The 25,292-nt window shown below is 37.2% G+C and overlaps 1 protein-coding gene across 3 annotated transcripts in view; it reads right to left on the reverse strand.

The window, feature by feature from the left end:
* Positions 1-25,292, reverse strand: part of LOC116177615 (hemicentin-2) — a 155,973-nt gene that overhangs the window by 75,034 nt on the left and 55,647 nt on the right. The gene's annotated exons all lie outside the window — the stretch shown is intronic.

Genomic DNA, 25,292 nt, shown 5'->3' on the forward strand with positions numbered 1-25,292 from the left:
TGCTTGCCTGCTTGTTTTTGCCATTTATCAAAATCTGACGTTTTTCTCTTTATACTTTTGTACGTATGGCATTTTGCCGTTTAAGTGGAAGTATAGTGTTTGAGGATGATGATAAGGTGGGAGGTTATCATAAATATCGGCACAAATGGACTCCCTTGAATACTTGTCACAGAGTATTGATAAATTCTACTTGTATTCTAGGATTAGAGAGAGAAAATCAAAGCAGTGATGAGTAAAATGTAAATTCATATGTACATTCTGCTAAACAATTTGTAATAGTTGTCAAATAAATATTACCCAATCTATATATTTTTTAATGTTCAGCATATTATATTTAATTAAGTACTATAAAAATATCAAATTTATATTTCACATTTTCACCAATAGACGGCTGGGGAACGTCTATTCTATACACTTTCATAAAAAAACCCACCGTTTTTGGGCCAACAAGATTGAATATGTGGATTATACACATGTCCGTACTAGCCAACTCGATCCGCATAGCGGGATTTACCCTCAACAGCGGTGAGGTTGGATGAGAGGAGAGGATCGAATGTCCCACCCCATCAAGACTAGCGACCCGCCAGCACCGGCCAATGTCCTAAGTTCCATCTTCTGCCGCTGAACAACTAGAACTGGATGCGGCCCGAGGTGTGGGTGTCGTAAGACGGGCATCAACTGCACTTCAGCGTGTGGATGTACAAGTGCGTACTTTAACGGCCCACCGGTCTTCGAGGACGGCGATGAAGAAGACAACATCTACACATTCACTTTTTCGGACAGCGAAAATTAGTCTTAGAAGGTATACTGTTAATATCTGTTACACATTGTATATGTATAGCACGATCCACTTTCGAATTACTACTTCTCCTTTATGCAGTTACGATGAGGTTTCTTGGAAGGAAAAAACCAAAGGAAATTATGATGTAGGTATTGGTCATATACTACATTGATATGTATAATCCACATATGAAAATATTCAACTTTGGATAGTCAATAACATAAAAACGGTGCGTATTTTCATAATTGTGTATCCACTCAAAGTTATAGCAAATTTAATAAGCTTTCATTTCTATGTACAACATTTTTTGCTATAGCATACCTTTTCCACGTTGTAAGCAAAAATCTATAAAATGGGACCTTCAAAGTCGCTAGCACTCCCCTCCCCCCTTTAGCACAGCCGGTAGTTGGGAGGACTTTATGTTGATTAAGGAAACGTCCCTTACACAATTCTGAAGGAACTGGTAATACATGAATTAGTTCCTTTATTTTTCCTATTCTGACTGGGCTAATATAGTAACTGGGACACAAATTATATTCACTAAAGCTTCTATAAATATTTATAATAATAAATATTTATGTATTTGTCAAAAAAAGTAGATAATTATGACCAACTCAGAGCGGAAGTATTTTTCAATTTACATATTACACAATTATCACTTTTGTTACGTTGGTATTGGTTTGATGGATGCGCCCAAAAATGTCACCAATAAATCATATTTCAAAGACCAAGGCATAAATCGTTAAAAACATTTAGTTGACAAGAAGAAAAATTTAGAAGGGCGTGGAGAGAGTTGCAGAAAAGAATAAATCAATAACCAACGACTTAAAAGAAACGAGATAGAAAACAGGCGAAATGAATAGTGACGAAATTTTCAAGAAAATTGATCAACTCGAGCTGCCCTCTGCTTAAAAATTATTACTGAAGGAAAGTGTAAAATTGTCAAAAGTGGTTACTTGTGTTCTTATATTCCAGGACTTAGTTATAAATTTTAGAGGAATAATAAGATCTCACAATTCCCATGTATCTCAACGGTGAAAAAATATTTATCTAAGGTGGACTTGGAATGTTGATAGGGTGAACAGTTCCATGAAATGTTGAAATTAAAAATGAATCTGGATTTCAACACCACTGTATTTTGATTTTTGGCGAAGTGCAGGTTCGGAAAAGTGATGTAAAAAATATGAAAATTGTGGATGGGCAAGATTTTGGGAACTGTAGAAATGCATTCAATTCGATCAAATGCTTGCAGAAATAAAACACAAAATACCCTCCATCTACGGCTTCCTATACCAGTGTTATGTAACCCCTTCTTCACTTTTCTTCGGAACGGATACAATACCTTCTCAAGTCGGAGCTCACCAATGTGATCCACCCAATAATCCAAAACCTGATTTCATATCTCAATCTCTGGTACCTGGATGAGGGAACCATAGCAGATCCACCAGAGAGTATGCTGGCATACCTGATGACACTCAAGGAAAGGTTTCAAAAAATTTGCTTTTCAATCAACATTCGAAATGTGATTCGAGTTACTCTGCCCGGGCGTCAAGGTGGACACGGATTTAGAGTTACTTGAAAGTCCCATCGTATCATCGACCGTCGATGCTATTGTGCGTCAGAAGCATGCTGCTATCTAACTTCTCATCAGTAGATTGAAATATGAGAACTACCACGTGGCTTATCACCTCCTAAAACATTCCCCCCCCTTATCCCATAATTGACTTATCTACTGAGAACAACTCCTCTTTGGAACCACATTTGATCTCTCTTCTTTCCCAATATGCAACGACATAAGAATAAATTGCTGACGTAGTCCTCCTCGTTTTGTTTCAAAAACAGTAACACTAGGGATGTCTTTGGTATAAGCGGTCTGTGTGGTGAGTTTTTTCTGCCACATTAGCCAGAGAATCCGAAAAAATGACATTTTTTTTCAAGTCATTCTGGCCCTTTTAAACTTTAGACACCCTCAAAAACCCTAAAGAGGGTAACGGACCGAAACCAAAATAGGACGTTTGTGATTCCTCATGCAAACCTATATACATTCCAAATTTCATAAAAATCGGAGCCGGCGAATTAATATTTTAGAATTTCAATTCCGCTAAGCAATTATTTAAAAGATTTTGGTTTCCTATGTTAATTTAAAACGAGTATTGAAACTGCGGGACCGTGCAGGTTTACGCCATTATTATGTTGATAAGCGAATTTTATGCCAACCTGAGAAATTTCTAATAACAATAAGTGTTAATTGGAGTACCGATTCTAGAAATTTCAATCTGGTCAATTAAGTAAATGAAATTAACAGTAGCGAATTAAATGTGTTGCAGTTAAAATCATTCCACATAGTCGTGTGGGATATCAAAAAAAGCGCTCTTAATTGATTTAGATTTTGGGACCAATTACAGATTTTTAGGACCTCAGTAGGCCGCACAATTAAAGACGTTGTAATTTTTTGACAGTATTAAACGAATACGCCGACCGCCACGGAATTTCCTACGTTCCCTCTCCGTTTGGCAACTTTATGTAACGTAAACATGTAATTCGGTACATTTGTGTTAATTGTTTAGACGTTTGTTGTTTCATATGTTTATTTCTATTGTGTTTGTAAGCATATTTTACAGCTAAATTTAAAAAAATAAAATAACATAAACGCTTTATTTAGAGTTTTTTTTTTGCTTTTGATGAATGACTGACCAAATAGTAAATCTTTTGCACTCTGCATCTTTCAAGTTACGTTCGTCAGTACCGTAATTTTTAGCTTTTCCGTAAATTTTCTTTGGCAACCGTACCGTATTTAAATCATCGATCTTTGACCTTTTCGATTTTGATTTTCTGTAAATTTATTTTGCATTCATACCGTTGAGTTTTTGCACAGTAATTTACACCGCTCGGTTTAATTACAATGTAAGCTTTTTGTAACTTTCCGTTTCATTAATTACATAGGGGGGGGGGGATATTGTTTCGCCTTCCTGCATTTGCTTTCTCGTACATACTGCTACCGAATCCGCCCCCTTACGGAAATTGCTGTGCGCTTTAATTTTGTTTTAGCATTGACCAGTTACCGGCCGTCGCTTGCCCTTTAGAATCTGGAGCTGCCGTGTACTTGTTTTGAGTTTGCCCGAGACTTCAGAGACCGATCCGCCAAACTGCTACTCCACCGACCATTACAAAGGGCCAGGCCGTACTCTTGGTGGTCGGGCTGAACCGATTTTGAATTAACTTAGCGTAAAAAAAGTCTATTACTTTGTGAGTTTCTTAGTTCGGCCACGTAACAATAACTAACAATTTTCTGTAGCCAGCTCTCCGTGTATAATATATTCAATTCACAAAACTCCGCTACAATTGGATTTTAAGATTTATAATTTTACTTTAATTACTCATTGCATCATGACGATTTTAAGCTAATTCTGTACTGCCTTTTTTAGAATAAATATTATTATTACACACACTTAACGCATTAAACATCGTTATTATAACTAATGCGATAAATATAATAATTTAGGAACAATGTTCACCGACGTAAAGGATAATTTGTCACCTTCCTTACGTTTACTATTTTAAATAAATTATTCTGCTGCGAATAGGAGAATCTGATAAATATGCTCAATTAAATATTTATCTGAAAAGTTTCTGGCGAAGTCAGCAGAGGACCATATTTTTTTTGTGTTTACTTCAAAAGATAATGAATGACTATTGTATTAAAGATGGTTTAGATCACAATAATAAATATTTATTATGGAAGGGAAAGTCAACAAGGAATGTTATTTTTATTGAAAAAGTCTGTGCGAATATTTCCGTAAGCAGGATGTCACGAACGGTTTGAAACTTCTAAATTATTTGAAAATAATGTATTGTTGCCGAATTTGAAAATGTTTGCTGGAACAAACAAATATATTGAAGGTTAATTAAGTTTGTCTGGGGGACGTTGATGTTGTTTAAATGGAAATTTTAATGCCAGAGAAAAATTTACGAATTTCGAAAAGGGGAAAACACGAAAGTTAAATGAAGTAAACCTTTGTTGACGAAGTATCAAAGTTTACAAACATCGAACCTTCCGAATGGAGTGAACAAACAACTGCATGTATCCCCTACGCAAAAAACGTGTTAGTGTGATTGTATGCAGGTTGGTGATGTGTGGCGTATACAGAGGAAGTTGCTGGGTAATATCTATATTTGATTTTCTCGCGAGTGATTTCATTGAAGAGGTTGCAAGGATGTGTGCATTTCACGTGAAGTGTTGAGTGCCCTATTCAATATCTGTCAATGGCCGATACCTTCTATGAGATGAATACTACAAAGGATATTGGAACGAAAGCAGATAAAAACGTTTTTCTAAAAACAAAACGTAACGAATTTCGTATCGATTTACCGATTAGGAGTAGTCATTTTCCACCTGTTCCATTCCCGATCTCTCAAAACGCTAAGGAAAGTTATTTTTCCGTGGGGAAAACTATATCAGCCAACTGTTTTACAATCTATTTATATTCATCGAAATTTCATATTATTAGGCATTATCACGTTTCTTTTATTTGAACCTTACTTCGTATTAAATTCATTCACGTTTCATACGTTTCTATACTGCAATTTCATACTGCAAGGAACATAGAAACCAATTCTTTATTCTAAATACCGAACATAGCATGTGATTCATTTATTAAATAACGTATCATAGAGCTCGACCAACTATCAAACACTTTTTTGATTTTATTAGGGCGTTTGGATTATGAATACGAGTTTGGAGTAGGTCGTTAGTCAAATATCATGGTATCATAGAGATTGAGGGATCAGAAATTTTCGATCTTAGTAAACCTAAGGGAACGCACCCAGTTGACCCACGACCCAGCGATTCAACTTCACAATTTATTAAAATCGTATACCTAGTAAATTTGATAATCTTTCTTAATTCTTTAATTTTGTCTTGCCTACAAGCTATACTTGTTCCTTTTAGAGAAGATACCGCTTTCATAGTGGTTGCTTTTTTACATACGCCATTACTTTTACTTGACGTATGTTTACCTGAAAAAGGGCTCTTTGTAGTGTGTATTACCATACTTCTTAGAAGTTTTTCTCTCTATTTCTGATGTGTTGCTGCTAGTTAGTAGTTAGCTGTGAGATATGTACGGATTTATTCGTAAATTTTTTAGGGCTTTGTCTTCTCTCATCGTTCTCTCCTAATCTTCTCTTCTGGTTTACGTTTTCTTTATTCTACTTCGATACCTGAGTAGTTCGACTTACATTGGCGCAGACCCTAGGTCACATCACTTTTTTACATGGACCAGGTAGATTGAGATTGGTGACATTACGTGATACATACATTAATTATTCCTGGTGACTTGAATATTGTTACTGAATTTTAACTGCAAGAATTTACTAAATCTTTTGGAGATATTACTTTTGTAAATTGCTTCGATTATCTCTGTAGACCACCTTTAGGTCGCAAAGATTTCACCTTACCGACAAGGAGACCCGATTTTGCCTACGTTACTTTTTCCGTTCCGAAGATTCATTCATATTAGTTTGATTACGTTCTATGCTTCAGATTGGTTTGTTATATGAATATAATATTTGCTTTGTAAATTAGTTTTTGAAGTTAACTGAGACCGATTCCGAAACCGATGTCTACGATTTTTATTTACGTTACTTGTGTCATTACGTATATTTAATTATTGATCCTTGTTGAGCCTTAATTACGGTTTGTAGTATTCGAGTACCCGAGCGTCGAACGTTAGACTACCGCGATATTTATGTGCCGCGCTCTTCACTATCCCTCATGTTTGTTTGTTTGTTAACTGTTCCAGATAAGGCAGCAAAACGCCCTTCTGAGCTCAAAACGCTGTGACCACCTGAGTTTCGACGACTCGACTAAACGAATCCTGGGTATAACGTTTGATTACATGCTAGTTTCCTCTTCGCGTACGGTCCATGCGCCTATTCGTGCTGCAATTTCTTCGACGACCATCGTCACGTCAATTACTGAACCCCCGTTTGCGTTCTCGAAGATAAATGCCGTGTCTCTGTTTATTATTTTATTTTATAACGCGCATGGAATAATCGAATAGGACCTCCGTTCTATTTTGTTGGGTTTTTGTGGAACGACAGACGGAGATAATGATCAATGGGTGCGGATGGGGGCATTCATTGCGACGTTAGAGGTGAAATTCTTGGATCGTCGCAAGACGGACTTCAGCGAAAGCATTTGCCAAAAACGCTTTCATCGATCAAGAACGAAAGTTAGAGGTTCGAAGGCGATCGGATACCGTCCTAGTTCTAACCATAAACTATGCCAGCCAGCGATCTGCCGAAGTTACTTCTATGACTTTGCGGGCGGTTCCGGGAAACCAAAGCTTTCGGGTTCCGGGGGAAGTACGGTTGCAAAGCTGAAACTTAAAGGAATTGACGGAAGGGTACCAGGAGTTGAGACTGCGGCTTAATTTGACTCGACACGGGAAACCTCACTGGGCCGGGACACCGGAAGGACTGACAGATCGAAAGCTCTTTCTCGATTCGGTGGGTGGTGGTGAAGATGGTTGTTCGATAAAATTTCGCTAATTGAAAAAATATTACATTGCAATTTTTGTTTTAATTCGAAAACTTTCTTCGTCTCTCCCGCTTACCCCAAGTGAATTTTTACCAATTCGAAAGAAGATGCCCCCAACAACTATATTTCCCTTGTAACGATCCGTCATGTACTCCAATCGGTTAATAAATAAACGCTGTGGAGAGACATAAAGGACCCATCTAAAATGTCAAAAAAACGTGTTTTTTTAACTTTTTTCAGTAACTATTACCTTTATCAAAATTCCATCGGACAGAAATCTTTAAAATGTTATTTTACGTATTCCGTGTAGTTATAAATACATATTTCAGATACTACGAGTTGACGGAGGTCATGCGACAAAAGGAGGACCGACGTTTCGCAGAGGCCCTCAACAACATGGTCAACGGCACGATGACCGCCGAAAGTCGTCATATCGGGGAAAAATTCGACACGTCCGTCATACCTCGACAGGCCATATGTTTATTACACACTAATGCCTCCGTAGAAAAGTTCAACGAGGAGCGGCTTAAAATGTACACGGAGGACATTTACTTATCCGAAGCCAAAGACTCGATGAAAGCTGGCGTTAATGTGACCGACCGATTGAAATGTCAGTTTCTGAACGCGGTCGCGCGGTTGCCGACCGGACAACGTTCCTTTGCACGTCGGAGCGCGTTACATGGTCACGGTAAACGTCGACGTCTCGGATGGCTTGGTAAACGGGGCGTGTGGAGTTTTACGGGCCATCGAGAGAGGAGAGAGGAACGAAAACATCACGAATTTGGATGGAGTTCGATGACGAAGACGGGATGGTCAAAGTCGATTAAATTTTAACGATATTTTTCGTTGTAATATTCTATTTCAGATTGGACTTGCCGCCAAAAAAATTTTATCACGACGACGACGTTAGTAAAACGTCAACTGGAAGTGGGACGCATTCCAATGACTACGTGTACGCGTCAGCTAAAAGTCAAAAAGGGATTCTCCGACGTTGCCGTGGAGAGAAAACAATTTCCCATAACGCCGGCCGAAGCCATTACAATACACAAGGCCCAAGGTGCGCCGTATAAGTACGTCGCTTTGAAATTGGAGAAATATATGCCTAAAAGTGCATTATACGTCGCCCGCAGTCGTGTGCGAGAAGCGTCCGGTCTCTACCTATTCGGGGATAAATTTAAACAACCTGTATCCTCGCACAAGGACCCTGTCGACGTCGAAATTAAAACCATCAAATCGGATGTTAATCGTCAGCTTCAAATCGCCATGGACGCGATGTATAACTTTTCCGTCTTCAATCCGTATCGCATATGTTAACGTGCAAAGCTATACAAAACACCAACGTCTAATACGCACCGATCCTCAATTTTGCACGGCCGACGTTGTCGTCTTGGTGGAGACTTGGTTAAAACGGTCGGACATACAAGAAGATGCGGACGATCCTAATGCAACAACAAGAAGGCAGTTCGGAATTATGTCGTTACAAAACGTTAAACGAACAACAATTAATTTCGAATTGGTGTATAATGCCGTATAGAAGGTGCGTTTGTCGAGGAGCAACGCAATTCAACTTAGCCGACTGGCCTCTAACTCTGATCAACACCAATTAACCATTAACGTGCCGCCTGCCGTACACCAAAAAGACGTCGTAGAATTTTTGGATGGGCATGTGGATTTTCACGAACGTCTGCTTATGGTCGGCGATTTCAATTGCGAATGGGCGCGGAATTCTTTATTAGAGAAATTTTTAACGGCCAAAGGTTTGAAATCGTTAACGGGGAAGAAATCCACGACTTGGGACAACACGTCGATCGATTGGTGTTTGACCAACGATGCGGCACGTGCCGTCGCAATCATCGGAGCGACCGTTTTTGGTCACCATAAACCGATCGTCGTAAACGTTTACGAAGAAGAGGCGACAACCAACGAAATCTCGACGCGCATCAAGAACATTGAGGAACGGATTTCATCACCTCAAGTTCCTCAAGCTCGAGCAGCAGCACTTCCCCAAGCAATTCCTCGAGTCGTTCTTGAAGCTCCTCAAGCTCATACTTCTCATCAATGTCCACCGATGGTCGTCGACACAAATATCCACGGAGATAGTAAGTTCGTAACAAATATGCCATTCCTTTTAAATTAACAAAATTGGCCGGATTACGCAACGACGATGGGGTGTCGTGTTACGCCAATTCGGTCATAAAGTACTTATTGAGCGTTCCGCCATTAGTGGCCTATATAACGGAAGGCACGACGGCACTGGAACATATATTGAACGATATGCTAAACGGACACCTCAAGGTTACGGTCTCACCTGGGAGGCACCTGGAAAAACCGTCTGCAGCAGGATTGCCAGGAATTTATGTCGGCTTTGTTGGGGACGTTGCCGCCGCGTTACGGGGAAGAAATTCTCGTAACATATTGCAACAACGTTACGTGCACCGCATGCGGCGTCGAGCGAGACGAGGACGTAATGTCCGTGTACCAGTAGATGGTGAGGCCGTGCGCGATTGCAGACGAAAACGCATACTTCCGTGCGTTGGCCATTTTATATACAGTGAATTTTTTTTAAATGCGAACATAGGAGTTTGCATGCAATGTAATTTCCCTATGTTCGATTTAAAAAAAAAAACACATCAATCTATTGAGTAGTTCCGAGAGTAGTTCAAATGAGTAGTAGATACAATTGACAGCTGTCACATTTTTAAAAATACCACCGTCCAATTTAATTCCGAAATCGGTTAGGTTATTGCTTAGAATGTCAAGGATTACACTTCGAACATTTATTGTAATTGTTTTCGGTATTTATTTTCCTCAGTTATGTATTGAATAGATCAAATTAGTAGAATACCAGGTGCACATGACCTACAAATAATTGAAGGGTTGGTTCACAATGAGTTGTGGTGTCAGTGCGTGGCCTGTGAGGTCAAGTTATTGTAAGTTTAAGAAAAATGTATCCTAAAGTTGCTATGGCCTCACATGGCCTCTTTAAAAAATCTTACCGAGTGCTCTTCATCATAAAGACTATGAGTTGCTGTTCATAGTCACACAAGTTGCGCGATTTGGGAATGTGAACCGCGCACACCTCATAGATTGATGTGTTTTTTTTTAAATCGAACATGGGGTAATTAATATTATATGCAAACTCCTATGTTCCCATTTAAAAAAACTCACTGTATATATATAATATCGTAGAGCGCCCCCTTGGTATGCATGTTGGTGTGATGGGAGGGTTTTCTTAAAGAATTTTTCCCTTATGTATTACCCTACTATTCTCTCCATCGTTACTATACGTTGATAGGTCGGTAGCTCTTGGATTCCTCCTTAGGAAAACCACATCTGCGTTACTCCAATTCTCTAGGCAGGTTCCCCTACGATCGGTAATGGGCGATCTGAAGAACTGGGATTTCCCCTGCCATGATTACCCTCCTGTTTGTATTGTACTCTCTCGTGTGCGCTTCTAGCTCGTTCAGAAAGTTCAGACTCTTGGATTCGCATCTAAGCAACTTGAGGCTGCATCAAATTGCAGCAGCAACAGTAAGTTGCTTACCGATTTACACCTGTGCATCAACAACTCGGGTCACCGATTTTTCTACAATAGGAATTTTTTTTTCACCAACATACAGGTTTATGGTTGGCATTCCATATAAATTTATTCAAACCTTACGCTGACCGTTTTTAAATTTTGAAGAAACTGCTTTATTAGTAATTATTGCAGCTGCACCGTGGGAACGGTGAAAGCATCCATCATAACAAATAGTGGTACCAACTTAGCTGTAAACCATTGGTATTACAAATTCTCCTAGAAAAAGCACTAGAGATGCATTGAAATTAGGACACGTTCTAAGTGCTTGCAACTTGATGAGCAACAAAAATGCCCGAACAGTTGAGCAATGTGAACGCAAAAGATGCATACAATGTGATGCCGCATCTCAGTTGCAACATCATAGATGTGAATCCCGCTTTACACGAATGTGATACAAATTTCATAATTATATGTATACTGGCTCGTGAGGGAATAAAATAGCACGACGCCACAGTTTTCCTATACAATTCCATCATTTTTCCACGTAACTTTTAAGGTTATGTGGTCTCCGCGAGTGTCCTTATAATTTTGCTCAGAATTCGATACATGTAATTGCGATAGTACGTTGTGAAAGTTTGAATGCATTATTATGTTAATAGTGGCTAATAAAATCACAATCGCAAATTAATCTATTTTGAAAATGACAATACGTCGTAATTTCCTTTTCATTTGTGAACGTCTCGTATTTGTTCCGTTTTCTTCAATAACTAGGTCTGTAATTGTAACGTATTATTGATAACGTTACGTTTTTGATGCAAGTAGCAACATTCTTTTTCCGTGCGAGGTGACAAAAATGATATGTTAGGAAGAAGTATACGTGCTCGGAAAATCTAAGCACGAATCCTAAAATAAAAATCATATTTTACAAAAAAAAACGAACGCCGGAGTAAGTCGAGAAGCATCGTAATTGAAAATCCTCTTTTTTCATGGCCAGTTGCGCCATTTTGCAAGATCCGCGCCCCTATATCATGAATTCTGCAAATTACGTGCGACATGGCGGTTTAAAATAAAAGAAATTTAAGTTTTCAAGCAAGAAGAATAAATAATAAATATAAAACGTGAAGTACGGGATATATCATGTTCTTTCTTTCCATTTTATATTTTACGTTATCAAAACGAAGAACACGTATAAAAAGGAAATGCATCACACATAATAACCCAGAAAGAAATTCAAAATTTCCCTAGTGTAAAACATACTTCATAAAAGAAAAAGTACTAGCGAGAAGTTATGTATGTGTTGGGGGTCCAAAGCTGTCTGGATCGTATTATCTATCCGGCCTGTTTAGTTTTTAAGAGTGATGTCGTTTTAATGTGTTTCACCGAGTGAGGACTCCGATTTGATGATGTGTTCTTAAAGTTCCGAATCGCGGGAACTGAAGTGGCTAACGGAATGGACTGGAAAAAGGCATCATGCTGAGTTCACTGCCGGCGACGAAGTTGATAAAGGAACTTCAAATTACACAGAAATTTATTAAATGAGGAGAGAACCATTTTATTTATAGATTCCCAGCTTCGCAAAGCACCGCCGAATCAATTAACGCAGGTTAACGGTCGGTAGTCAAAGTGGTAAAACGCAATAAATTGCAACTCTATTATACGAGTAAATTGAATACGAATGTTTTTGGTGGCAAGCGGGAAGACTTCGCGTTAAAAATAATTAGATAGACAAGGTACGTAATTACTATTATATAGCTCTAGAATTACTTATGTAATATAATTCGCTGTAGTACTATTTCACCAATTATTTTCCCATATATCTGTGATTACATCTTAAAATCAAACTAATAGTCAATATCTTTTCGCACATCGACAGTTTTTTCCTTGTCATGAACGGAATTGAAGCGGAAGGTCTGAGCCGCTTAAATTTTCCAAGGAGTGCAGCAAGCAGCAAATGCAATCAACTATGATCTTTATGAAATGTTGTTCCATATTTTCTTTACAAAATGTACAGTGGCCATCGTATTGTAACGTTATTTATAAATTCGGGTTCGATTTATATCAATATTTATTAAACAGAACTAAAACACTATAAAATCCGTACAATTTATATCGATTATTTATATCACTCACAAATTTATATCGATTATTTATATCACTCACACTTCGCAATTTAACTTTCCGTGCTCGATGTTTACGTACTCGTTCGGTAGTAGACTGCCGCGATGTTCGGTCCGCAACCATTTATACACGCAAGCAATGTAAGTCCAGTACATTCTCGAATACGCGTAGAAAATTCCAGAGCGCCAAAGGTGACGTCATGTCTGGTGCATTTCCGTTACAGTATCACGATTTAATCCTCCGGAATGCTTGATTGGGCCTCGAAGAAAATGGGAGCCAAAATATGAAGAAAGCTCTCTCATATGGAGAAACCATACTGGAGGGTTCGAGGGTATTAAGCAAAAGGGTTGGACTGTTGTTGATAGTTGAGTATTATACTGGAATAAAGTGCCATATTATAGGACAGGGAAATGTTACTTATGCGAACCATTGGACATTTAAATAAGCATGATAAAGAACTCTTCATCAAGACCAATCAATACTACCCAACAAATCAATTGCTCAATTGTTTGAATATTCTTTCAAGTGGCCCAAAAATTCTCTTTGGTAATTAAAATCGAAGAGAATTGGTTCATCCTGCATCGTGAATTATGGAAAAGATATCCTACTTAAAGGAGCTTTACCTCTCAAGGTCTGAAGAGAATTTCAAGAGTTACGGCAGATGTTAACGACTTAAACCCCACAATAACAGGTTTAGCAACTGAAATCTTACAATACTTAGGTAGACTTTCTTTGTAAAATTGAGTCTATTATTATGTTGAGAATTATATTTAATTTTTTTAAATTGTTGTAATGAAAGATAGAAGCTAAAGGTAATTTGTAGAGTTGTATTTCAGCCGCCGCTAGCGTACACAAAAGTAATTCGCCGTTTGCAACCGTTCCCGTCTAGATATTTCAGTTATCTTTGTTACATTCAAAAGCTCGTGTCGTTAATTAGACGAGGCAAATTAATATTTTGGAATTTCTGTTCCGTTAAATAATTATTTAGATTATTCTGGTTTCCTATGTCAATTTAAAACGAGCATTTAAACTGCAAGGCCATGGAGGTTTACGCCGATATCAGTTTTGATAAGCGACTTTTCTGCCGACCTAAGGAATTCCAATTGACAATGAGCCTTACTGGATTACCAACTTTAGAAATTTCAATCCGGCCAATTAAGTAAGAATTGAATGTGTTGCAGTAAACGTAAGAGGTATTCCTGGATGCTGTCTAATTTTTCCATATGTTTGCAAGTCCCCGATTTTTATGATGACCAGAAGCCGAGAAATAAATTAAAGAAGTTTAAGTAAATAACCGAATACGCTGTATCATCTGAAAAAAACGTCGTTCCCTCCATGGCATAGCTGAATTTTTATAAAATGTGCCGTTGTTTAAAGGGGATCTTTTGCTTTTTCGTGTTTTCAAGCTAAGTTCGTAAGTACCGTAATTTTTGAAATTCCGTAAATTTACTTTGGTAACGGTACCGTATTTCAAACACTGACCATTTGACGTTTAACCGAAGTTTCGAGCCTTTCTCCGTAAATTTATTTCGCATTCGTACCGTCTAAAAATTGGTTTAACATTTAGTTTAGGTAGATTTGATAAGAAGGGCTTTGGCATCTGTGGATATCCCTTCTGTTCTCGAGCCAACAGGTTTATCAAGAACCGACGGAAAGCGACCTGATGGAATGTCCCTGATCCCGTGGAAAAATGGACAGATCCTTGTTTGGGGCGCAACGCATTGTGGTACCATTGCTCCGTCCCACTACGAATTACGTCAACCTGTGCTGCCGGGGCCGCTCAGCAAGCTGCCAAGTTAAAAGAAAATGAATATAAGGATATCATCGACCAACATTATTTCTTTTTACCATTTGCAGTTGAATCTTTTGGACCTTGGTGCGATAAGGCAGAGATTTTGTTGATTCTCTCGGGAAAATTCTTGCTGCCAAAACTGGTGACATGAGATCCACGCCATACTTGAAACGAATAAGTATCGCTATTCAGCGGGGGAACGCCGCCTCCATTATGAGCACATTACCTCCTTCGGTGCCCATGGAGGAAATGTTTTACCTTTTATCAATTTATTATGGTTTGATCTAAGTTTTATTATGTTTGCTTTTTCTTGCACAGTAATTTCTACCGCTCCGTTTAATTGCAAGGTAAGCTTACTTACTTTTTGTTCCATTAATTTATAATTAAAGCGGGGATATTGTTCTCTCCTGCATTTGCTTTCCGGTAGATACCGCTACCGAATCCGATTATTTACGACTTACGGAAATTGCTGTGCGCTGTAATTTTGTTCTAGCATTCCCCAGTAGCTGCCTACCGCTTGCCGTTTACAATTCCTGAAGCTGCCGTTTACTCCGTTTGAGTTTGTCCGAGGCTTCAGAGACCAATCCGCCAAACAACCGTTGTAACCGTTGCCGTAGAGTTTATTGAGTTGTGATTCTATTTTTTTCTTTCTTAATAAAATTTCATTTTTATTAATTTTCCGTTTAATTTTAAAGCTCACTGATTGCGTGCGAACTACCGAAGGTCGTCGCATTAGTACTTGACTACTTATTGTTTAGTCTCAAGAGTATAGATACGAGTATAGAAAATCAATTAGATTGCAGATGCCTTTAGTGGTTGTGACTTGACATCCTGCTTCTTTGACTTATGGAAGAAGCAAATGATGTCCATAGTCGGAAATTGAAAAGGAAGCTACGGTTTTTCTCGACGCCAACTCTACACCTGACGAGATAGCAGTGGAAAAGCAAGTCATGATTGCTCTATACGGAGGTACCCCAATACCCACAACCTTGACGCGCTGCAGTCAATCTTCGCCTGTCACGAAAACCAGCTTCAACCTGGCCAGGTTACCTCAGGTACAGATGTGATTGGCAGTCACTATGAACCCTCTCTCCGGGGAGGGAGTCACTCTGAACCCTCTGAACGCCAAAATCTTGCTAAATTTGCGAAGTGCAAAATTATAAATTTTGAAAGGCTGTATCTCGGAAACTATTGGGTCTATACAGGGTCATTCTTGACGAGCGTCAGAAAGATATGGAGACCCTTAAAAATCAAACTAAGTCCGTGAAGGGTTTTGGCACATGATAAATTGACCTAAAATATTTTCAAGATGGCGCCATTTGCTACAACCTTGGTAGTTGAATAGGTTTGCCAGCGCTCAGTGGGAAGGTATGGGTTCAGATTCAGATGTTTGTATATGGGCGCCAGGTCAATTTACCCAATACTGGCATACCTGACAGGAATGATAACTTACCTTGACCTCATAAGCTATAATTATATTAAGGGAAGTTCCGAATTCGGAGAGACAAAGAAGGTTAACCATGTATAATTATGATTAATTCTGATAATGTAATTAAACAATAACGAAATATTTAAATTAATAGAATTCGTTCTAGGGTACACTAATACAATTTGAGATTACAAAAAAAATAATAACCAACAACAAGGGCTGTAGCTGTTTCGCAATGGAAGCTACGAACCTAAAATACCAGAGTTATTATTCAGGGACTTATGCTGCGCAGGTACCTGTGATCACATAAGAGGCCTATAGTTTTATCATATGAAAGTAGTATTTTAAAATAGAATTTTGCTCCCTTGTATACGTTTACAGATTAAATGTTTGACTCAAAAATTGAAATTTGAAAGTTTTGACGCACCCTATATATATATATAACAAAATGACAAATTATATTTGAAGTTGGCTAACCTTCGTAGCACATATAAACATAACCCAAAATTATGACAGTGAGTCATTCAATAATTAATCTTCATTAATGATAAATTATAATTACTAGTTCCAACGATGCAAAGTAATAAGGGACACAACAAGAAGGTGGACGATGACACGAACATAAAATCTTACGGCTGCTGTATACTTAATCGTAGGCTGTAGGTCCGATGGTGGATGTAGCGAGCAATGTAGCGGAGGCGGCTCCGTAAATCAGGTGTGAAGTATAGATAATTGATGGTGGTGGCAAATGAAATGCTATCTTCGTAGTTTGTAGTTTGTCCGGAGGCGGCAACCAACCCAACAGATCCGTCCTCGGAGTCCCGATATCTTGTATGGACCAACAGGTATAAGATATATTAGTCTTGCCGGTGAGGGTAATTATTTGTTGGCTACAAAGGTTGTTTCAATTAGGACAAGCAGAACTGGAGTATTGCATAAAAAGACTTCGGCTAAGCTTACCCATTAAGATGTTAAGGCCAGTAAGTAAACTTCTCGTTCCAAAAAAAACTAACTATCGTAGGTATTTCTAAGCTTCCCGAACTCCAACAACTCCAAATCAAAACCAATATTCAGTAAGCTTCCACGGCAGAAGGAGACAAATCCAATTATTCAAAATTGAGGCCAAAAAGCCAAACTCCAAAAGCGTCAGAGAAGATTCTTAAAAATGCCTTTATGCAGGAAACAATCGAGCAAAAGTGACCAGCTCAACTAGCCTTGAAGAGATATGGACAGATAATCTAACATTCCTGACCTACAGTTCACGGAAAATACAATTGCAGGACAACTACAGGATGGTCATAAATCTATGTCAAATAATTTATTAATTAAAAAGGTATAAGTAATCCGCAGACCGTTACACATTTCCGCAAATACCGGAGGTAGCTATCAACTTTGTTATTTTAAATAAGGATCCCCTATTTTTTCTACAATCCTCTTGTTTTGTCTCCTGTGCCAACTCGAATCTATAATCCTTGGCAGCCAAGTTTTTCAAATTCTACCCAGAATCTAATATCAAGGACAAACACATCTGTATCTGGGCTGTGTATGATCACATGATGGACATGTAGGTCCGAAACAAGGCAATCTTTAACATGAAGAGACATTCTTGTATCTGCCTCGATATGATTACTGTTGAGGTTTACCATTTCAGAGATCACTTATGTATCCTTTTTAGAAAAACATAAATTTCCTCTAAAAACAGCCAGATAAAATCAAGATATACTGTATTAGATTTTGTTGTTTATCATAAACAACAAATACCGGGACCACCGAGTTGGTATTTTTGTCAAGTTATTGTGAATTTTTACGACTAGGGGAAGTTTGACATCAGCTCTTAGCTCATGCTTTATATTCTTGATTGATGAATTATCATACCAGTCGAAAACAACATCGACTCTCCTTCTATATCTTTGGTTTAGAGTTTTTTGTCTGTTTGAGTCATTTGATACATTGCAAAATGTAGAAAAAATAGGGGGCCCCTATTTAAAATAATAAAGTTGATGGGTACTCTCGGTATTTGCGGAAGATGATCTTGAAAATACTTTAGTTCAATTCATCATGTGGCATGAGCAGAAACCCTGTAGAGACACTTGAGGTCTCATATTGTAGCAAATTTAGTCTACTTTAAAAACGTACTGCGGAGGTATTATCGAAAAGTAGTACTTTATGACCAAAATCTGAAAAAAAAATGAAAATTTCGCGTTTTTTTTCCGATTTTTGAGAAAATTGCGTTCGGCGCTCGAGGTCACAAACTTGGATTATTCATTGGACCAACATCCTAAGCAAGTCGGCAAAAAATCATAACTACCCGACTTGACGTAAGGTCTGAAGTATAAGGCTACTGGACTACCATTCTTAACTCGGACTGTGTGTTAATCTTATCACTAACCACAAGTGAAATTAATTAGAGGTCCATGTTTTATATTAAATTGATTCAAATATCTTGTAAAATGTTAAAAAAAAACGCTGTTACACGGGGATGACTAGGATATCTATTTTCACCACAAACCTCCAAGTTATACACACAATTTGCTCCTGTCAACATTTTCACAAAAATAGATCATTTTTTTATTCACGTCGAGCTGGTCTTATTGCTTTGTAACCAAAGAGACAAAGTGAATAAGCTCTCCTTTCATATCAAGTGAAACGGGACAATTCTCATTGTTTGCTGCCCTCATACGAAAAGCCAACATAATAAATTTTGTAGGTAACAAATTAAGGGCAAATTATTATGACACAGAGTTTCTGTCTTTGATCTCTTAGAAACAAAAGTAAACGCGATGCCGCAGCAATCAATACCCCAAAAAAGCTTTAGTAAGTTTGTGTATAGAAATCGTATGAGAAATGGGTGTAATAGTTATAAAACTTTGTCGGACTATTGCTGTGTGTGTGTGTGCGTATGCAATAAAATTTCTTTTAGATATACCGCTTCCTTTACGGCCTTAAAAAAGTTGACTTGCGTTGTGATTAATAGCGGCGCAGTTGACATAAAGCAGCATAAATCAAATTACAAGAAGCACTTCGGCATTTCTTTCAAGGCATATTTAACTAAAATTTATTTATTTTTACGCTATTAATTCAAATAGAAGATAGAAAGGAATTTTTATACAAACCGAAATGGCACGTATATCAATGGTGCCACTAATGGGATTGAAAAATCAATATTAAAAGAGCGGAAGGAATTTACTAAGTCATTTGCAGGAATTAACTGTGTTACCTATTTTACATCCATTACTTGCTAGCTTTTAATCCCGCAACGCTCAATTATATTTTCACGCTTTTTAGTTTTTATGACATTTTTCCGATAATCATTTTCGATTGTGGCGATTTGAACTTGCGAGTACAATTAAAATTTTGCACGTCGGTTTCTGATTTGAGTTCATGCCATTTTCTATCTCAGCTCGGACCATTGTTTGAAATGTTGATGGTAAGCGTACCTAATGACAACTAGTCGATATTATTGGGAAGATGTCTTGAACCGTCACGCTTTAAATCGCATACGAAAACGCTGCCGCGAAAAACACAAAATTCGATACACTCGTTGTTTCTTTTTCACCGACGTATTCTGCCAACTAGTGAGCATGATTCTGTTAATAAATTTGCATTGATGATGTTAATCGAATGCTTATTTGTTATCGAAGAGTGACGCTTTATTGAGAAGGCTGAGTCTAGTTGCTGAAGCACATCAATTCGTTAACTACTGTAATGAAATAAAAGGTAATAGTCAAAATCGTGGTCAAACTAAAGTTATTTGACTTGGGTAAAAACTTTTCTTTACCATTCCTTGCGTTTTTGTTCGTATAGCTACTGGGTTGTCCACCCCTGAACTTTTGGGTTTGCTTTCCTTGATTAAAGTACACCCCTGGTAAACAGACTTCTGTAAGCGCACGCCAATTTAACATATATAAAAATTGAGGATTTACGGAAAAGAGTACTGCATTATGATTGATGGTACGTTGAATAATTTAAGTCATTTGTATTTGCATTGCAAATTGTTTTTCATCTTTTAGCTCTTACCGTTCCTTTCCGAATATTTCTAAATGTAAGTAGGTTATTATTTTAAATGTGTTCAAAAGAGACAAGAGTAACGATAATCGTCAAAAATGAAGTCAAACGTGTGTGTTTGTGAACAATTCAATACAGCTAAGTAAAGCAGCAAGACGCAAATTGTGGACGTTCATATTCCCCAAACGAAACTTCAAGTTAAGTATCGTCTTACGACGAAATGGTGTTACAAAATTTGTGTAGGCAAGCAAAAAGTGTGAATATTTAATTAAACACAAGATTAGTGTTATACTTTTCGAGAGTAAAGATGTTTCAGTTCTCACGCAAAATTCAATTATTTTAATCTTCTTTATTAGCGAGAATTATACGGCGCTAATGTGGATACAAGTAATTGGTTTTCTAACTGTGAGAGGAAAACAAATTAAAATAAAACTTCTTATTAAAAAAAGCATTACTTAACTTTTAATGCAGCACGTTGAAAACCTTGGAACAAAAATGAGGACAGAATGCATTTGCTTGGAAGAAATGCCTACAAAATATATTTACATAAATTAAACTTAATGGAAACACCGAAACGGCACAAAATTGTTATTCAACCCCTTAGATTAGCTGGCATTAAAAAATAAGTGCCGATGAATACCCATGTATTTTCATCATTATTTTCAATATAAACAAGCTCTTTCACCCCTTTTATTCGTGCAGTTTTGTTGCATTTCTCGATTCAATTAAAGTATTTCTTTAACCACTTTCCATTTTGTAGCATCCCCCAATGAACAACAAAATTAAAACCGAAATTCTTCGGGAATATTAATGAATTTTAATTGAAATTCAACAAAATAGGTGTAGTGACTGTAAATGTATTTGATTATCGGCAAGGGTAAAATACAAAAGTTTTATTATACCGCTCACGTACATTAAAATTTGGAAAAGCTTTACAATAATTAAATCGGCAATGTTAGGATACTTTAATTGTTTCGATTTATCGCTTTATTGTGTTTGCGTCCCTGTTAATTGAATTGGCTTACAAATCTTTACCGTTTTTTTTTGCGGTACTAATTTTGCAGTTATTACGTGTAGAGCTTCGTTCGGAAAACATTACAAATTAGAGAATTGCAGCTTTAAAAATCAGATAAGTTTTAGGTTTAAATAGTGCCACTAGCGGCGCGGTGAGACAAAAAGTCGGGTCATAAAACCAATTTTCTACGCTTTAAAAAGAGTCGCTTACTAGACCAGTAGTCAATGAGTTTGGTTCTAATTTTTTAGTATGTTATTGTTACCAGTTTTCACATTTTCAAAACAAAATTCCTGAGCACCTGGTACAAATTTTCATAAACATCCGTTTTCCAAAGCCTCTCGAATAGTGACATGAATATCGGTGTGTTTGGAACGCGCATGCTGTACGAGATTTCGTGCCAGATTAGTTGCACCTTGAATATCGTTGAACAAAGTTACGGGAGTTAGCATTTAGCATTTAATTCTTCGAGAAATTGATTTAGATGTATGGCTTCTTTTGTAGGGTCGCGTCGGTGAGACTAATATATTCGGCCTGCAATGGTTCGTTGCTTTTTTGAAGCTCATGTCACCGCTACACCTGATAGAATGAACACCAATCCGGTATATGATTTTCGATCGTCGACGGAATTGCCCCAATCTGCGTCTACATAACCCTTCATATCGTTGTCCTCTTTTTTATACTAGAGCCCAAGATTGGGAGTTTTTTATAGGTCCCGTAGAAAAAGTACATACTGTATTGAGTTAGCATTACTAATTACGAATCCATCGATATGTCACACACAAAAATAAAAATTTGTTGGTTTCAACAAGATGGTGCACCACGCACAAGGCTCTAATCGTGCCAGAATACCTATCGAATAACTTTTTCATTTTACAGAAACTTTTCCCGATATCTATTCTTGCACGATTAGGCGTTGTGCGCAGTGGCACCATCCTGTTGAAACCAACAGTTTCAAACTTTTGTTTGTTGTGTGTGAAGTATATCGTTGGATTCGTAATCAAAAATGCTACTCTATAAAGTATGTACTTTTTTACGGGCCATATAAAAAATAAAGTTCCGAAACGAAACATTGTATTGAAAATCTGTCAACGGTGTCTTGTGGAGTTCAAAAAGTGGTTTCTATTTTTTTCTATCTGTCCAAATAACATCAGAAAAAAATAAAAACCAAAATTGGCAAATTTCGGTTTTCTGGCATATCTTCGGAAGTAAATGGAATTTTCTGGTTTTTCTTTAAAGCATTGAGCAAGTTTTCTCTAATGTGACCATCGTCCTATCTTCTATGATTTTAGAGATCTCCATGATAGACACTCTTATTTTGGACACTATATACAATTCGATTCTAAACAAATTCATTTTTCCTCATTTTTTTCCGTCGGAGCAATAGTTAATGAGATATTCGAAGTCAAATGCGAAAAAACGACATTTTCTCATGTTACTACTGTATGAATACAGTTTGCGTGCCTCCTCGAGTACGTTTTTGAACATTGACACGTGTTATTATTTTGTCTTTATACTAGAACACGCAGCTTGTTGGTTAATATGTACTATACAAACTACGATAGTTTATAATCACTTTCCATTATGTCATCGAAAATCGTCGTTCCTTATACAAGTAATATTTATAGTATAGTATAGTATATCGACGTGTATAATGCAAAATTTTATTTTATAGCAGAAGCGATATAGTAGTTATTTATTAATTTTTATACAAGACAAGATAAAGGGATATTTTAATCATTGAGTGAAAGATGTTAATTAACTTTCACGAGATGGTTAGTTTCCCTTTATAGTCGTGCATAATACAAAACTTTATTTTATAGCAGAAGCAATATAAATCATTGCAAAGCTTCTGACAGTTCTGAATTTAATTAGAGACAAAAATAGCAAGCTTAGGTTCTGCCGTGGCGATCGTATCCATGGAAACAGAATTGTCATATGTTCTGAACGTCATTTTAAATCGTGCATTTAAAATAAGAATGACAGATGTCATTAGAATGCACAATCATTTGTTTCACTTTATCTACCCTTACGGCTAAAGTGATCACTTTATCTATCCTTACGGTGAAGGAACCATTGTAACGCTCCTGACAATTCTGAATTAAATTTAGACGTCAAAACTAGCAAGCTTAGGTTCTGCCATCGCGGTCGTTTCCATAGAAAAGCATTGTCATATGTTCTGAACTCCGCGTGACATTTTAAATAAGTATGACAGATGTCATTTGAATGCACAATCATCTGTTTCACTTTATCTATATTAGCGGTTAAAGTGATCACTTTATCTATCCTCACGGTTAAAGAACGACTTAGCCTACTTATTCAAACCCTAAAAATGTCATTTTAACATATGCTATAAAATAAATGGTATTTACTCTCAAACATAGCTAAATTTTCCTCGTTTTATTAAAGCTGTAAATGAGAGTAAACGAATAAAAAAATAAAAGCTAACTTTTTTTATTAACATTTAAAGTTTCGATATAAAGCATTGTTGAACTCAATATACGCTCGCAAATGTGCTTTGAAAATGCGCCCGCCAACACCTTAGAAAATTCGTAATAGAGAACAAGTCTCAATAAATTGACTCCCTAGAGACTACTAGTAAAATACATTAAATTTTCATTGGATTACGTCGGCCAAAAAACGCGACGCAATATGTATTGAAATGGGGAGACAATAAAAATTGTTTACTCCCCGAATTGTGAGGATTAATGATATTCTAATGCAGGGTGCACTGCCAACGTATTCAGTTTATTCAGTTTTGAATTCAGAATGCGTTTAGGGTTTTATCTTTGCTACCATCGCACTTTTACGTTGAAAATTCCTAGTATTTCTTATGCTTAGAAGGTCGTTACTTCATTACATTTGTTTACTTTGTTCGTGCAAACCGGAAACTGTTCAATGTCCCCAATCAATTGTAGATTGTAAAATACACATGGAGGGGAGGGGATAGTTTAGAAATAGTAAATTCTTATATTTTACACAAAGAGACTCTCAGAATACTCAACCCAAGAAAAAACCAATAAGTCATCTGCAATTTACGACTACACTGGCAGATCAACAGATTGGTCAGTTCACAACCAGGAAGCACCCAGGTCCAGCAACAATTCCTAATTTACCTCATGCTCAAAAAATGAAGTTGCACACAATGTGCATTAAATGGAAGGCAAAAGAGAAGTAATGTTTCCTGTATCGCTTGCAGAGTAGCATTGTGTATGGAATCGTAATGTTCATATTTGAACGTTATTTGATATTCGCTGTATTATTATTATTATATATTAACAACTTAATTTAGTCTGAATGTTCCCTGGTAAAACGGTTTACAGTTATTGTGAGAAAAGAGTACAGAGTACAAGTACTCGAATTTCAGGAGTACAGGTCTTACGATAAGATGATCGTATGTAAAAGCTAATTAAGTTGAAGATAAGCAGAAAGCAAGAGTTGTTAAAAAGGTGAAACGAACTTTAAAAGTTGCGACTTTTCGGTGTTTGGCAGTCAGCCTTAATTGATCAATTTTTTTTGGTAAAAGGCAGTCAGTCTTGATGGTTGTAAAGTTGTTATAGAACTACTTGGTGAGCTAGAGAATTTAATTCGTCGTGATAAAAGTGAATAGCCTAGTTCGTGCTAAGCCCAAACGTTATATGTTAACGTATACAGAGAAGTTTTCCAAGTACCCCTTAAAATGAAGCTATACCACCAAATTGCTGTTATTACATTTAAAATTATATTAAGGTCACTGTCGTTTAAATCAAGTAAAAGTAAAGGGGTGAAGATTCCGAAGCAATATCAGTTGCCACCTTTTCTTTGGAGTATGAATAACTGCTTTGCATCCAAAAACTTTTAGTTTTAGTAATTTCTATAGCTAAACTCTCCATGTCCATATTCATTAGTTGATACTTATCTGGAAGACAAGTCAACATTAACGTTCCAATCCATTGTTCATTAACAAACCAACATTGCTTAGCTTAGTTGCAGTTACTTCGATTGCCTTTGCAACTTCTTCCATCGATGGGCAATTCTCAAGCTTGCACAGAAAACCAACTTTTCTAGTTAATCCAGAATCTTCAAATGCTTTGTAACGACCGTCCCAAACTTCCTTT

Source organism: Photinus pyralis, unplaced genomic scaffold (assembly GCF_008802855.1).
Source record: "Photinus pyralis isolate 1611_PpyrPB1 unplaced genomic scaffold, Ppyr1.3 Ppyr1.4_LG1, whole genome shotgun sequence".
Lineage (NCBI taxonomy): Eukaryota > Metazoa > Arthropoda > Insecta > Coleoptera > Lampyridae > Photinus > Photinus pyralis.